Source organism: Hypanus sabinus, chromosome 21 (genome assembly GCF_030144855.1).
Source record: "Hypanus sabinus isolate sHypSab1 chromosome 21, sHypSab1.hap1, whole genome shotgun sequence".
Lineage (NCBI taxonomy): Eukaryota > Metazoa > Chordata > Chondrichthyes > Myliobatiformes > Dasyatidae > Hypanus > Hypanus sabinus.
In genome coordinates this window covers 62,620,842-62,637,480 of record NC_082726.1, presented here as the reverse complement: position 1 = coordinate 62,637,480, position 16,639 = coordinate 62,620,842, and the positions used below count along the sequence as shown (strand labels likewise).

Below are 16,639 nucleotides of genomic sequence, written 5' to 3'. Positions count from 1 at the left end.
GGCTAGGCATAGCTCAAATACCATCTATAGATTTGCTGACAATACAACCATTGTTGGTAGAATCTCAGGTGGTGATGAGAGGGTGTACAGGAGTGAGATATGCCAACTAGTGGAGTGGTTTCACAGCAACAACCTGGCACAACGTCAGTAAGATGTAGGACTGATTGTGGACTTCAGGAAGGGTAAGACAAAGGAACACATACCAGTCCTCGTAGAGGGATCAGAAGTGGAGAGAGTGAGCAGTTTCGAGTTTCTGGGTGTCAGGATCTCTGAGGATCTGACGTAGTCCCAACATATCAATGTATTTATAAAGAAGGCAAGACAGCAGCTATACTTTATTTGGAGTTTGAAGAGATTTGGCATGTCAACAGATGCACTCAAAAGCTTCTATAGTTGTACCGTGGAGAGCATTCTGACAGGCTGCATCACTGTCTGATATGGGGGGGCTACTGCACAGGACCGAAAGAAGCTGCAGAAGGTTGTAAATCTAGTCAGCTTGGGCACTGGCCTACAAAGTACCCAGGACATCTTGAGGGAGTGGTGTCTCAGAAAGGTAGCGTCCATTATTAAGGACCTCCAGTACCCAGGGTATGCCCTTTTCTCACTGTTACCATCAGGTAGGAGGTACAGAAGCCTGAAGGCACACACTCAGCGATTCAGGAACTGCTTCTTCCCCTCTGCCATCTGATTCCTAAATGGACATTGAACCTTTGGACACTACCTCAGGTTTTTTTATACACAATATTACAGTTTTTTGCAAATTTTTAAATCTATTTAATATATGTATATTGCAATTGATGTACTTATTATTATTTTATTTTATTTATTATTATTATTTTTAACCCTAGGTAATTTCTAAAGTAAGTATGTGTTCAGCACAGCATTGTGGGCTGAAGGGCCTGTATTGTGCTGTAGGTTTTCTATGTTTCTATACATATACTGTAAATGATTTATTTATTTATTATTATTATTATTTTATTTTTGTCTCTCTTCTATATTATGTATTGCATTGAACTGCTGCTGCTAAGTTAACAAATTGCATGCCACATTCCGGTGATAATAAACCTGATTCTGATCCTGATTGTACAGGCGCAGTATCCTGTACCTAATAAAGTGGCCACTGAGCCACTTTCAATGTTCATGGTCTCCTCCTGCTGTAGCCCATCCATTTCAGGGTTCAACATGTTGTGCATTCAGAGATGCTCTTCTGCCCACTACAGCTGTAATCTGAGTTTATTTGAGTTACTGTCAGCTTCCTGATAACTTGAACCAGTCTGACCATTCTCCTCTGACCTCTCTCATTAACAAGACATTTTCACCCACAGAACTGCCACTCACTGGATGTATTTTTTGTCTCTCGCACCATTCTCTTTAGATTTCAGAGACTGGTGTGTGTGAAAATCCCAGGAGATCAGCAGTTTCTGAGATACTCAAACCACCCTGTCTGGCACCAACAGTCAAAGTCACTTAGATCACATTTCTTCCCCATTCTGATGTTTGGTCTGAACAACAACTGAACCTCTTGACAATTTCTGCATGGTTTTATGTACTGGAACAATGACTCAAAAAGGCGGCATCCATCATTAAGGACCCCTTATCGTGGGCACCAGCCTCCATAGTACTCAGGACATCTTCAAGGAACGATGCCTCAAAACGCGGGATCTATCATTAAGGACCCACATCATCCAGGACATGCCTTGTTCTCATTGCTACCATCGAGAAGGAGGCACAGAAGCCTGAAGGCACCCACTGAATGAGTCCTTCCCCTCTGCCATCCGTTATCTGAATGAACATTGAAACCCATGAACACTACCTCATGACTTTTTATTTCCATTTTTGCCTGACTTATTTAATTTAACTATTTACTTGCTGTAATTCATGCTTTTTTCCTATAATTATGTATTGCATTGTACTGCTCCTGCAAAGACAACAAATTTAACCAGATATGCCAGTGCTACTAAATCTGATTCTACTTGCTGTGTCAGTCCACGTGGGACCATTCTCCAGGTAGCTGAATCTCCAGGTATCCGGCTACTGACTCCTCACCAATTTCACTCAATGCAATGCATCAGACGGATGCATAGGTATTCTGTATTCACCAACCAGTTCGCCTGCCCAGAATTCATGTTGTTTTTGGTTTAATTAGAAGTCTCTCAGCTGGAACTTTGTCAAATTACTTCAAGTGATTTGCAGGCTTGATCAGCGCCAGCAATTCAATTCTGAAACCCAGTTCCCATCACTTCCCATTTAGTCTCATGCTTTATTTTGCATTCCATCATAATTGCTTCACTTTCCAATCTCAATAGAAAAGTTTCCCACTAAAATTCAGAGCAATATATTAACAGATTGTGACCATTTCTTAAAACATGGTTAATAAGAAAGTTGGTTGAATGCGCTGTCTCCTCTAACTCTCTGAAGTTTAATAGACCATGGGACAATAAGACATAGAAGAATTAGGCCATTCAGCCCATCAAGTCTTCTCCACAATTTGATTATGACTGCTTTATTTTCATAAGTTATAGAGAAATACAGCAGGGAAACAGATCCTTCAGTCCACTGAGTAATAATGACCATTAACCCTGCCCCCATACTAATCCTACCTTATCCCCATCAACATGTGCACTGATTCTACACACTATGGACAACTTAGAGTGGCAATTATCCTACCAACCTCCACAATTTTGGGATGTGAAGCAGCACAGAAGCGTAGTGGTTAGCTTAACACTTTACAATTCCAGTGATCATCAATCGGTGTTCAATTCCTGCTGCTCTATGTAAGAACTTGGTACGTTCTCCCCATGACTGTGTGGGTTTCCTCTGGGCGCTCTGGTTTTCTCCCACGTTCCAAAGATGTACGAGTTAGGACTGGTGAGTTACAGGTGTATGCTTGGGGCAGTCCAGCACAATCCTAATTTGACCCAGACAACACATTTCACTGTATATTTTGATGAACATGTGGTAAATAAATCTATTCTCTTTGAGATCGGAACACTTGAAATAAATCCATGCAGTCACAGGAAGGAAGTACAAACTGCACACGAGCCCAGGGCACTAGCACTGTGAGACTACAGTATTTTTTTAAAAGATAGAGCATGATAACAGGCCCTTCCAGGCCATTGAACCCACACTGCATAGTTATACCCATGTGACCAATTAATGTAATAACCTGTACGATTTTGGACTGTGTGAGGAAACCGGAGCACCATGTGTTCATGAGGAGAAAGTACAAAATCCTCACAGACAGTTGTGGGAATTGAACCTGGGTTATTGGCACTGTAAAGCAATGTGCTAACCACTATGTAACTGTGCTGTCCTGTTCTACATACTGCATCACTGTGCCACCGTATTGCAATATCATCCATGGATAGGAATACTCTGCAGGTCTGGAAATAAAAATAAATTTAACTATGGCTTTTCATAAGTCATTACATTTTTAACATTTGCTTTTATGTCTTTGTATGATGTGCAAAGTAAATTTTGTTATCGAAATACATATGTGTGACCATATACAACTCTGAGATTTATTTTCTTGTAGGCATCCTCAGTACATCTATAGAATAGTAACTATGACAGGATCGATAAAGGACCATCAGACTAGGGCATTCATCCAGAGTGCAGAAGACAACAAACTGTGCAAATGCAAAAAGAACAATCAATAATATTGAGAACATAAGATGAAAAGTCCTTGAAAGTGAATCCATTAGTTGTGGGAACATTTCAATGATGGGGCAAGTGAAGTTATGTGAAGTTATCCCCTTTGTTCCCTATTTTATATAAGCTCTTTTAACAAAGATGTCATTAATTGCTTCAGTCTCAACCAGAGTTAATCTTTGCTTTCTACCAATGCCATTCAATTTTCAATTGGTGAAGGACAAGCAAGAAGATTTCAGTAGCGGTGCCAGATCTTGATGATATTTTAACATCTACTTCATACCACATGTCCTGATGAAGGGTCCTGGCCTGAAAGGTCAACTGTTAATTCCTCTTCCTAGATGCTGCATAACCTGACCAGCAGTTTTTGTGCTCAACGTAGACTCCAAACCCGAAGGTATTGGGATTGTCACATCACTTTTTAACAATTTACTGTGGGGAAATCTCAATAGACTTCCTTTATTTGGTTTTAATTTAATCTGCATCTTTGTTGAAATTCTCGGTCTAGTTTTCATATCTTCAAAATAACTCCTAATAATCGAAACAAAGCCAATCCTTATGGGGGCTTGGTGGCAAAGCAGTTAGCTTTTCAGTGCCAGTGATCACCGATTGGAGTTCGATAAATGCTGCTGTCGACAGGAGGTTGTAGGTTCTCCCCATGACATTGCTGCAGGTGCTCTGGTTTCCTCCCGTCTTCCAAAGACCCTACAGTTAGGGTTTGGGTTAGAAAGTTGTGGGCATGCTATAGCTGATTTGAAGTTAATAACTCATCAGGAGTGATTGATAAGGTTCTGGCCTAAGGTAGAAGGAGATGAGTTATTAACTTCAAACTTTCTGCATAATCACTCAAAAAGTTGAACTGCATGTGCATGTAATGAGAGATGTATAACTCATCTCCTTCTACCTTAGGCCACAAACTTATCAATTGCCCATCTGAGGACACTTTCTGTAGGTCCAAGATCCGTATGCTCCACAACCACTGGACTAAGTGTGTAAATGTAGGAGGGGACTATGTTGAAAAATAAATATGCTAGTTTTTCTAAAATTGACTCCTTCTACCTTAGGCCACAAACTTATCAATCACCCTCGTATGTACATAAAGTGATGCTAGCAACAGGAGTATCAGTACACAAAGTGACTGACAGGAAATGATAAGTAGTGGTGGTTGGGGGTGTGGAGGTGTGGGTTAGTGGGTGGAGGTGTTGATCAGCCTCACTGCTTGGGGAAGATAAATGTTTTTGATTCTGATGGTCCCGGTGTGGAGGCTGTGTAGTCTGCTCTCTGAAGGGAGTGGGACAAACAGTCCATGAGCTGGGCGGGTGGGATCCTCCATGAAATTTTTCCGGCACCTGTCTGTATATATGTCCTTGATGGCGGGTAGGCTGCTGCCAGTGATGCATTGGGCAGTTTGGACCTCCCGTTGTAAAGCCTTATTGTCCACCACAGGACACTCTCTGACCGTGTAGCTGGTTAGCATGCTCTCTACTGTGCACCTGTAGAATGGTGTGAAGATTGATGTGCACAGTCCAGTCTCTTCAGTCTCCTCAGAAAGTAGATGTGTTGGTGAGCTTTCTAGATTGTGTAGGATGTATTCTGGGACCACGGCAGGTTGTACAAGATCTACTCTCCTAGGAAATTGAAACTGCTCGCACCAATAGACAACCTCTTAGGAGAACATCATACATGACTCGTGTGATTGCAATTCTACTACTGAAATAGCTCAGATACTCGAAATCTGAAACTCAACTTTACAAAATGCTTGAAATGTGCAATGAATCAGGCAAATAGTGTGGAGAGAGAAACAGGCGTAATGTTTCTGCTTGGTGCTCTGGAAGATGTTAGGGATGTTTTACTCAACATTTATAACCAGGAAGGTAAATTCCGTTATTCTTCCCCTACAATTGTTACCACAGTCAGTGTTTCCATGTAAATCACTCTTCATTCATAAACAATAGCTGATCTTATGCTCTAAAAATTGAGATAAAGATGCAAGTAAAATCTCAAAGCAGCAATATCATGTAAAAAATAATTGAAGTGTCAGATAATTCTGCATTAAATAAAACTGACTGAAACTCAGTCGACTGTAAACTCAGTGGTCACTTCATGAGGTACCTCCTGTACCTCATAAAGTGTATGTTTGTGGTCTTCTGCGGCTATATCCCATCCACTTCAAGGTTTGGCATGTAGTGCTTTCTGAGATGTTCCGCACACCACTGTGTAATGTGTGATTATCTGAATTGCTGTCAGCTTGAACCAGTCTGGCCATTCTACTCTGAGCTCTCTCATTAACAAGGCATTTCCACCCACAGAACTGGCGCTCTGGGATTTTTTTTGTCTTTCGCACCATTCTCTATAAACTCTAGAGACTGTTGTGCATAAAAATCCCAGGAGGTCAGCAGTTTCTGAGACACCCAAACCTTCCCATCTGACATCAACAATCAGTCCATGGTCAAAGTCACTTAGATTACATTCTGATATTTCATCTGACTAACGACTGAACCTCTTGACCATGTCTGCATGCTTTAATGCATTGAGTTGCTGCCACATGATTGGCTAATTAGATATTTGCATAAATGAGCAGATGCACAGGAGGCCACTGAGTGTATTATTAAGGTAAATGGACACCATTGTTTTGTTGGTGACTGCAGACGTCTGTGCTGCTTGTATTATCTGGACTTGGAATTATTTTCTTTGCTGATTTCATCATCACCATCATGGTGCATGAGCAATATTGTTCTTGGCAAATTTTTCTACAGAAGTGGCTTGCCATTGCCTTCTTCTAGACAGTGTCTTTACAAGATTGGTGACTTCAGCCGTTATCAATACTCTTCAGAGACCATCTGCCTGGCGTCAGTGACCTCATAACCAGGACTTGTGATTTGCACCGGCTGCTCATACGATTGTCCTCCACCTGCTCCCATGGCTTCATGTGATCCGATCAGGGGCTAAGTAGGTGTTACACCTTGTCCAAGGGTGACCTGCAGGCTAACGGAGAGAAGGAGCGCCTCACACCTCCTTTGGCAGAGACGTGTCTCCACCCCAGCACCAACAAAAGGCAACAAGCTGTGCAAACACAAAAAGAAAAGTAAAATAATAATAGTAGATATACTGTAATAAATAATATTGGGAATATGAGTTGCAGAGTCCATAGGTTGTGGATTCAGCTCAGTGCTGGGTTGAGTGAGCTTATTGATGCTGGGTCAGGAGTCCCAGGGGTTGAGGGGTGATAACTATTCCTGAACCTGAATAGCCCTTATGTGCAGTTTTGACCATAATATTGGCAATTCCTTCGCCCCCATCCCCACAGATGCTGCTCAATCCATTGAATTCCTCCAGAAGATTGTATGTTTCTTGTAATTTATAAAGTGTGTTCTTGCAGATGACATTGAATTTATGGTTCAGAACATAACTCATGTATTAAAATGAAAAATTGTCACTTTCCTCCATTTAAAACCAGAGTCTGAGCTCAGAACACGGTTTTACTCATCTCTAGAATTTAACACGTCCACATTTACTTCAGTCATACAAACTACTTGCACCTTCCAGCAAGATTCCACGTCATCTCTACACTGTGATCAGAGGTGTTAATGAATACTTCACGGGCACTCAGTGATTTCCTTCGCAAGTTCTTCACACACACATTGCAACCTGCCAAGTGGAACTGAAGAGTTACCCAGGAGTTTCCAATTCAGCTTATCCTTACTCTCCAGGAATGTCCGTTCGTTTCATGGTTCCAAAAGGTGCTCTGAAAGAAGTCCCTGAAACCTCAGTCCTCCTTCCCCTGCCAGCTCTGTCAGCTGGGGCCTCACCCTAACTTGATACTCACTGACTGACTCTGCTCCTTGTCTGCAACCCATCCCCCCCGAGTTCAGGTGCTCTCGTTACTCTGAACTCTCTTCACCACTCATAAGTCAAGGATGAGAGGTGAGATGTTTAGGGGGAAACATCTTCACTCAGAGGGTGGTGTGAGTGTGGAATGAGCTGCCAGAGGAATTAGAGGATATACTTTTGATTGCAACAGTTAAGAGAAGTTTGGATAAGTGCATGGATGGGAGGGTTATGGAGGGATATGGTCCAGATACAGGTCAATAGGATGAGGCAGAGTAACAGTTCAGCACAGACTAGATGGGCTGAAGGTCCTGTTTCTGTGCTGTGACTCTAACCTTTTGATTTCTGCATTTCTCTAATTTTCAATGTCATTTCATCTACAACACAGGCTGTCTTACCTTCGGATATCAAGACCCTCTGTGACTTTGTGTCTGTGGACAGGCTTTCCTCACGCACTTCAGTTCTGAACACTATTTGCTTGCTTTTATTGTTTGCACAATTTGTCTTTATTTCTTTCTGCACATTGGGTGTTTGACATTCTTTTTTAAATGTGTTTTTTTGAGTTTGTTTTGTGGCTGCCTGTGAGGAGACAAATCTCAAGGTTGTATAATGGATACATATTTTGATAATAAATGTACTTAGAGCTTTGAACACTGGCCACCTTACCTTCAGATATCAAGACCCTCTATGTGAACCGCACCCTGGAGCATAGCAGTTAGGCTACGTCCACACTAGACCGGATAATTTTGAAAACGCCGGTTTTGCGTAAAAATGATAGGCATACACACCAAGTGCTTTTGAAAATACCTCTGTCCACATTCAAACGAGTATTTGGGCGAATCTCCTCTTACTGGTCGTGCACAGGACTCATCTACAGAAAACAAGCAACATGTTTGGTGTCAAATCTCGCTTTAAAAGTGCACGTTTGTGCAGTTACAGACTAGAAAAACTTAAAAAGAAATTGCCAAGCGACAGACAGCTGTTGGCTCTCGCGCAGGAAGACTTAAAACTAAAAAAAATGAATACTGGAGTGTATGGAGGCAACTAACAGGGAGTTCACGGACAGTATGGCCCAGCTGATGACAAACATTGAAAAACTGACTAATTCTGCTGCATTAATAAAGCACCTTGTAAAAATGTATAAGAATGTCTACATCAGTGTTATCTTGTATTTCCATACAATGTTACATTAGGCTGTTACACATCTATTGTCAGAGAAGTACTTGCATAAATAGGTAAACCACCTTCATATAAGCAAGGATAGAAAACAGGGCCAAGTGAGTATACTTATTTATTCAGTAAGTTATGGATCAAAGTATTTGGTGAGTACATTTCTAACTCTTCTGGCTTCAATCTTGTAGCTGTCTGTTCTGAAATTGTAAGGTTGTGTGTGGGGGGGGGGGGGGGTCGCGTTCAAGAAAACAATGAAATGCCGCGCTGTTGCCACTATCTGTTCCGGCACGTCATGACAGCATTTTTAGAAATCTCTGGTTACCCCGTCCACACTTCTCTGCCCAATCACCATTTTCAAATTTACACACTCTGGAGGGTGTTTTAGAAAAGCTCTGTTTTTGGGGGAGGAAAACGCAGGTTCAGTGTGGATGGAGGGTCAAAATGAAGAGAAAAAGCTTCAGTTACAGATTTATCCAATCTAGTGTGGACACAGCCTTAGTGTAAGACTATTACAGCAGCTGGTTCAGTTCTGTTGCTTGCTGTCTGTAAAGTGTTTGTATGTTCTCTCTATAACTGAGTGGGTTTCCTCCTGGTGCTCTAGTTTCCTCCCACATCCCAGAGACGGACCGGTTAGTAGGGTTATTGGTCACATGGGTGTAACTGGGCGACATATGCTCATTGGGCTGGATGGGGCTGGTATCTCTAAAGAAGTAAATAACACCATCCCTCCAATTCACCCTGAAGAGTATTGATAATGGCTGGGGTCACCCATCTCATAAAGACACTGCCCAGAAGAAGGCAATGGCAAACCACTTCTGTAGAAAAATTTACCAAGAACAATTATGGTTGTGGGACCATGATCGCTCATGTCATACAATAGGGCACATAATGAATGAGAATCAGAATCAAAATCAGGCTTATTATCACCGGCATGTGTCCAGCAGTTCAATGCAATACATAGTATAGAAGAAGGGAAAATCAATCAATCAACCAATTACAGTATATGTATATTGAATAGATTAAAAATCATACAAAAACAGGAATAATATATACTAAAAAAGTGAGGTAGTGTTCAAGGGTTCAATGTACATTTAGGAATCGGATGGCAGAGGGGAAGAAGCTGTTCCTGAATTGCTGAGTGTGTGCCTTCAGGCTTCTGTACCTCCTACCTGATAGTAAAAGTGAGAAAAGGGCATGCCTGGGGTTCTGGAAGTCCTTAATAATGGATGCTACCTTTCTGAGACACCACTCCCTCAAGATGTCCTGGGTACTTTGTTGGCTAGTACCCAAGATGGAGCCGACAAAAATTTACAATCCTATGCAGCTTCTTTTGGTCCTGTGTAGTAGCCCCTCCATACCAGACAGTGATGCAGCCTGTCAGAATGTTCTCCACAGTACAACTTTATAAGTTTTTGAGTGTATTTGTTGACATACCAAATCTCTTCAAACTCCTAATGAAGTATAGTTGCTATAATGATGATGATAATGGGTTCTCCTGTGATTCACTTTGGAATTTTGTGCTGTAAATAAAAATTATTTTTACCAGGTTGCATTAAGGTGCGTGGTGACCTTGTTACCACAGACAAGTAACTTGATCCATTTCAGATCAATGGAAGTTTGAGGGCTGAATATGATAAACAGGTAAAATGGAAACTGTGGTGAATTGAGGAACGGAGACGTCGGTGTGCACAGTCACAACATCAGCAGGACAGGTAAAAGGACTTCAGAGGAGGCATAAAATCCAATAGCAGGGAGGCCATACTAGAAATGTATACAACAGTTAGACCAGTTTGAGGTTTGAAAGATGTAAGAGCCAAACTGAATTGGAAAAGTTGCGTACTGACCGAATTGAAACAGCAGAGCCCGAGCCCAAGGGTGTTTCGAAGAGGCAGAGGGTGAGGAACGACCGGAAGGTTGGACCATTTACGCACCAGGCCATATTGAAATGGTCAAGGTGTTGGGATCAGAGGCGAGAGATGGGCCGCTTCGGCTCACTGCTCTGCGGGATTTGCTCATCTCTGTGCTGGGCGGAGGCTGTGGCCTGCAACGAATGCACTTCTGGATCGGCTGAAATGATGCCTGGCGTTGTGAACTTCAGTTCGCAATGTTGTTTGCTTGCTTTGTTTTTCTCTCTCTCTCTTCACATTTGGTGATTGATGGTCTTCTTTTGTTTTTAATGGGTTCTGTGTTTTATGGCTGCCTGTAAGGAGACGAATCACCAGGTTGTATAAAGTATACATACTTCCATAAAAAATGCACTTTAAACTTTGAGCCACATCAAAAGCTGATTCCACAACCTACAGACTCACTTTCAAGGACTCTACAACTCATGGTCTCAGTATTATATATTCATTTATTTACCAATACAGCACAACAACAGACCCTTACAGCAATGAGTTCTCACTACCCATGTATCCAATTAACCAACTAACCCGTATGTTTTTGGAATGCGTGAAGAGACTGGAGCACTTGGAGAAACCTACGGGGTAATGCAGAGAATGTACAAACTCTTTAATGACAGTGGCAGGAATTGAACTTGGATCACCTGCTCTGTAAGGCGTCACAGTGATCAATACACTACCGTCCTGCCCTTTAGTTTTTTATCGAGGTAGCGTAGTGGTTAGCACAACATTTTCCAGACCAGACAACCTGGGTTCAATTCCTGCCATTGTCTGTAAGGAGTTTGTACGCTCTCTTCGTGACCATATGGGTTTTTTTCTGAGTGATCCGGTTTCCTCCCACAGTCCAAACATGTACTGGTTGGTAGGTTAATTGATCATTGTAAGTTGTTTCATAACTAAATCAGGGAATTGTTGAGCAGTGCAGCTCAAAGTGTCCAAAAGGTGCATTCCACCCTCATTATCACAATAAATAAATAATACCATATACACTGTATACTTTCTTTATTTGCACAATTTTTCATCTCTTGTACATTGGTTGTTTGTCAGTCTTTATTTATGTAGAGTTTTTCCACAAATTCTATTGTGCTTCTTTATTTTCCTGTAAGTGCCATCAAGAAAATGAATCTCAATGTAGTGGGTGGTCAAATACTCGATCCTTGATAATAAATTTACCTTGATACCTTGAATTAATAGAGGGGAGATGGTTCCTTCCCAGAGATGCTTGGGGGTCACTAACTCAAAAGTAACCACAGCAGGAGCCCACCTGACATTCAGAAAATACCAGTCTAGTCCTGACGAAGGGTCTCGGCCCGAAACGTCGACAGCGCTTCTCCCTATAGATTCTGCCTGGCCTGCTGTGTTCCACCAGCATTTTGTGTGTGTTGTTTGAATTTCCAGTATCTGCAGATTTCCTCGTGCTTGCTCTTCAAAATAATAACATAAGAAATTGAAACAGAGTCAGCCATCTGGGCCGTCTAGTCTGCTCTGCCATTCAATGAAATCATGGCTGACCTGACCATGGACTCATCTCCAACTACCTGTCTTTTCTCCATAACCCTTAAAGATTTATCCAAACCTGTCTTAAATATGTTTTCTGAGGTAGTCTTCACTGCTTCATTGGGCAGAGGAAGAAGCCAGAATAAGTAGGTGGGGAAGGGGTAGAAGTACAAGCTGACAGGTGATGGTTGATGCCAGATGAGGATGAAGGTGGGAAGCTGGAGGAGGGGCAAATGAAGTGAGAAGCTGGGAGGTGATAAGTGGAAGAGGTAAAGGGCTGAAGAAGGAGGAATTTGGTAGGAGAAGAGAGTGGACCATGGAGAAAGGAAAGGAGGAGGGGATCCAGGGTGAGGTGATAGGCAGGTGAGTAGATGTCCCTCTTGTTTATTGTATTTCTTTTTGTAAATTTAGGCCACAAACTTATCAATCACTCCTACTGTGGACCGCTTTCTGGAGTTCCAAGACACCGACTTCTACAAAGAAGGGATCCGTATGCTCCATGACCGCTGGACTAAGTGTGTAAATGTAGGAGGGGACTATGTTGAAAAATAAATGTTCTAGGTTTTCTAAATTTGACTCCTTCTACCTTAGGCCACGAACTTATCAATCTCCCCTCATAAACCTGATTCTGATTTTGATCTTGTCACTGGAGATTCAGAGTTACTGGAAGCTGGAAGGTGGTAAGTGGAAGAGTAAAAAGGCTGAAGAAGAAATGTTATGGGAGAGGAGAGTGGACCATGAAAGATAGGGAATGAGGAAGGGCACCAGAGGGAGCTGATGGGCAGGTGAGGAGAAGGGGTAAGAAGGGGCCCAGAACAGGGATTGGAAATGACAAAAGTGGGAAGAAGGAAAAGATATTCCATTCTGTTCTGTATTAATTATACAGCTTTTGCTGCCGACCTTTCACCTGCAGTGTCAAATGTATCCCAGGTGTATAACAACTGAATCCCAGATCCCCGCCACAGCTCAGTATAAACAGAGGGAATACGGAGAATACTAGCACGGCATCAGAAGCTGCTAGAAATTTTTGTCAGTTTTGTTATGTCAATAAACATTTGGATAGAACACAGATCAAAGCACAAGATATCCGAATTCTGCAAATTTGCCTTTGGTGTTGCGAGAGCTTTAACCAAATGTCGTAATTGGAACTGACAGAGATGAATTGGTTGCTGCTATTTTTTGCCACACAGCCTTGCTTTCCCCTAAAGGACTAGATGTCGTGGTTAGTACTGAAAGCAACAGCAAAGACAAAACAAGCTCCAGATGGCCTTTGCTTTAATTTTACTCTCCACAATTAGATTGGGCACATCTTCCAGCTTCACACAGTCTGCTCCAAGATAAAAGTCCGACGAGAAGAAAAGGTGGGGGCTTTGCAAAGAGCAGGAATGTCTCATCTGAAAGCTTCGTACTCAGATCTTGATACTGAAGTCTTTGTTGTTTGTTGCAGAACCGACAGCTTCAAGGATCAACTTAATACACTATACGTATTTACATAAATTAGGAATTTGCTCTGCTGCTAGCGATAACAGGAGGGGCCACTGCACAGCATCAGAAGAAGCTGCAGAAAGAAATTTGTAAACGCAGCCAACTTCTTCATGGGCACTAGCCTCCCCAGCATTGAGAACATCTTGAAAAGGTAATGCCCCAAAATGCTGGCATTCATCATTAAGGACCCCCACAACTCATGACATAGTATCATAGAAAAGTACAGCACAGAAACAAGCCTTTGGCCCATTTAGTCCATGCTGAGCCATTTAAACTGCCTACTCACATCGACCTGCACTGGGACCATAGCCCGCATTAACCCCATCCATCTACCTATCTGAAGCTGTTAAACATTGAAATCGAACTTGCATGCACTACTTGTGCTGGCAGCTCCTTCAAAACTCTCACAACCTTCTGAGTAAAGAAGTTTCCCCCTCATGTTCTCCTGGAACTGTTCACCTTTCACCCTTAACCCATGACCTAGGTTGTAGTCCCATACAACCTCTGAGAAGAATAAAAACACAAACATGCTGGCAGAGCTCAGCAGGCCAGGCAGCATTTATGGGAGGAGGTAGTGACGACGTTTCGGGCCGAAACCCTTCATCCTGATGCTGTCCCATAGATGCTGTCTGGCCTGCTGAGTTCTGCCAGCATTTTGTGTTTTTATTTATTTCCAGCATCTGCAGATTCACTCGTGCAACCTCTGTGAAGGTTGACTTCTCATTGTTACCATCAAGGCGAGGTATAGGAGCCTAAGGACACACACTCTACTTTTTAGGAACAGCTTCTTTCTCTCTGTATCAGAATTCTGAATGGACAATGAACTTTTGGTCTCTTTATGCACTATTTATCTTTTATTTTCTCTTATTATAATTTCTGGTATATTTTATGTATTGTACTGTACTGTACTGCTACTGCAGAACAACAAATTTCATGACATATGTCTGTGATAATAAACCTGATACTGATTCAGATTCTGACATACAACATCATTTAACAATTATAAAGATAAAGATATATAAAAATAAAGTTTGAGGTTAAAGTACAAATATGAAATAAAATACATAGATGCATAAATACCAGCGTGTATTTACAATGTAAACAGTGTTATAAAAAGCTTTGCAGAGTTGGAGGCAATAGATAGAGGGGGTGGTAGTTGGGGGGTAACTAGAACGGTAGTTCAAATTAACTGCCTGTGAGAAGAAACTTTTAAGATGGTGTGAAGTTTTTGTTTTAATAACCTTAGAGCTTACTAGAAGGGAGCTTTTGGAAAAGCTAGTTTGCAGGCTGGGTATAACCCATATATAACCATATAACAATTACAGCACGGAAACAGGCCATCTCGGTCCTTCAAGTCCATGTCGAACGCTTCTTCGTTCAGTAGTGTCTTCAAATGTGTTTGTCAGAGAATTATACAGCGTTTTCCTTCTAGCTCAGACTTAAAGTGTCAGTATCTGCAAACACAATAAGATGGAATGCCATCTGACTCCTATTGTCAGTAAAATGTCTTTATGTGACCTCGTTTTCAGTGAGGAGGTGACTGCATCTCTATGGCGTTCTGTGTTACTCTGGTATGCTGTAATCCAGAAAGATACAACATTGAAACCTTGTGTGATGCTGAGAACTGACACCCAGACTGTTCTGAAAGGAAAGAAAGGAAGGCAGACCATACCTACCTGGGCGTCTTTAATTAGCAGTGGGAATGCACTGCACAGACACTGAGAATGGCAGAAGGAGTCATGAAGGCCCGGGTCACCGGGATCGGATGTCTGTGTGAATCCAGAAGACAAGCTCTGAAGGTCAAACATGTCGTCAGCTTCCTGGGGTGAAGTTGAAGGCTCGATATTTGTGAGTCTGAGAATTGGAAGACAACGATTGGAGGCCCAAAGGAGGCCTCTCCTGGGATTGGAGGCTTGCCTGGAGGTGGGTGGGAGGGTGGGAAGGATGTGAAAGGGGCTTGTTTTATTGGTTGGTGTCTTGTTTAATTTTTGCTGCTTGTGGAACATTGTGGGCACGCTTTGTTGGCATTGGAATTAGTAACGATGCATACGGGCTACCCCCAGCACATCCCTGGGCGCGCTGGCTGTTAACACAAACGACACATTTCAATGTTTCAATGTACATTTAATAAATAATTGTGATTTGGAATGGCAGGGGTCTGAGGTGTACGGTAGAACAAAGGGAACTGGGAATACAGATCCAAAAGGGTTGCTGCTGGTAGATGTGGGTTCAATTGTAGTAGTTAAGAGAAGTATGGATAGGTACATGGATGGGAGGGATTTGGAAAGACATGGTCCAGGTGCAGGTAGATGGGACACACATAAAATCAGGTTGTCATGGACTAGATGGCAGAAAGGACTGTTTCTGTGCTATAGTACTCTCTGACTTTATTAGGACACATGGCTGGTGAAGTTCCATGTAATGACCTTTGAACTGATGGCCTTCCAACTCTGCAGCAGACAGCCAGACACCCCCAGTCAGTACAAATAACTGATTTCCCATGCAGCGACACACACAAAGTGCTGGAGGAAACCAATTAGGTCAGGCAGCATCTCTTGAGGAGAATAGACAGTTCATGTTTCGGGTCCAGGCGTTCCATCAGGACTGGAAAGGAAATGAGCAAAAACCAGTACAAGAAGGTAGGGGAGAGGAAGGGATACAAAATGGCAGCTGATAGGTGAAACCAGGTGAGGCGGAAGGTGGGTTGGTACTGGAGGGGGAATGAAGTAGGAAGCTGGAGATAGGTGGAAGAGATAAACAGCTGAAGGAGAAGAAACTTGATAGGGGTGGAGAGTAGACCATAGGAGAATGGGAAGGAGGACGGACCCCAGTGGGAGGTGTTGGGCTGGTGAGGAAAAGAGAAGGGTTGAGAGCAGAACAGTTTGGAATAAGACAGAAGGAGAACAGGGAGAGGAATTGGTTGGAGAAACCAATATTTACGCCAGCAGGTTAGATGCTACCCAGACAGGTGATGTTCAATGAGGTGATGTTCCTCAAACCTGAGTTTGGTCTCATTGCGGCATTAGAGGAGGCATGTCAGAAAGGGAAGGGGAAATCAACTTGAAATGAATAGCCACTGGGAGATCCTGCCTTTTGTGGTAGAT

The 16,639-nt window shown here is 42.4% G+C and overlaps 1 protein-coding gene across 5 annotated transcripts in view; it reads right to left on the bottom strand.

Annotated features, from left to right (window-relative positions):
- Nucleotides 1–2,398: 2,398 nt before the first annotated feature.
- Nucleotides 2,399–16,639, bottom strand: part of LOC132379121 (proline-rich protein 36-like) — a 51,169-nt gene continuing 36,928 nt past the window's right edge. For 2 of the 5 annotated variants that reach the window (XR_009507297.1, XR_009507299.1), the window contains 2 exons: nucleotides 10,497–10,852; nucleotides 2,399–8,350 (listed from right to left, as the gene is read on the bottom strand). The gene's annotated coding sequence lies outside the window, so the exon portion shown is untranslated. The remainder of the gene's footprint in view (nucleotides 8,351–10,496; nucleotides 10,853–16,639) is intronic. The other 3 variants (XR_009507298.1, XR_009507300.1, XR_009507301.1) reach the window with 3 other exon arrangements.